A 239-nucleotide genomic window follows, 5' to 3' on the forward strand; every position below is an offset into this window, starting at 1 on the left:
TGAAAGCTTTCTCTTTCTCACCTTCTCGCGCTGCAAGCACTTCTCTTGCTTGTGGGACGTGTGGCACATTCGAGAACAATTGTATTTTATGTATGTTTCATATAATATACAGGGAATCATACTTTAATATGTACATAAATATGGTATTGATATATAAATTATATTAGAGGGGTAAACATCATATTTTAAAAAGGTAGGTGCAAATATTTTAATCAGAACGAATCTGTAGATTCAAATCC

The sequence above is a fragment of the Hypomesus transpacificus genome, unplaced genomic scaffold (genome assembly GCF_021917145.1).
Source record: "Hypomesus transpacificus isolate Combined female unplaced genomic scaffold, fHypTra1 scaffold_27, whole genome shotgun sequence".
Classification (NCBI taxonomy): Eukaryota; Metazoa; Chordata; class Actinopteri; order Osmeriformes; family Osmeridae; genus Hypomesus; species Hypomesus transpacificus.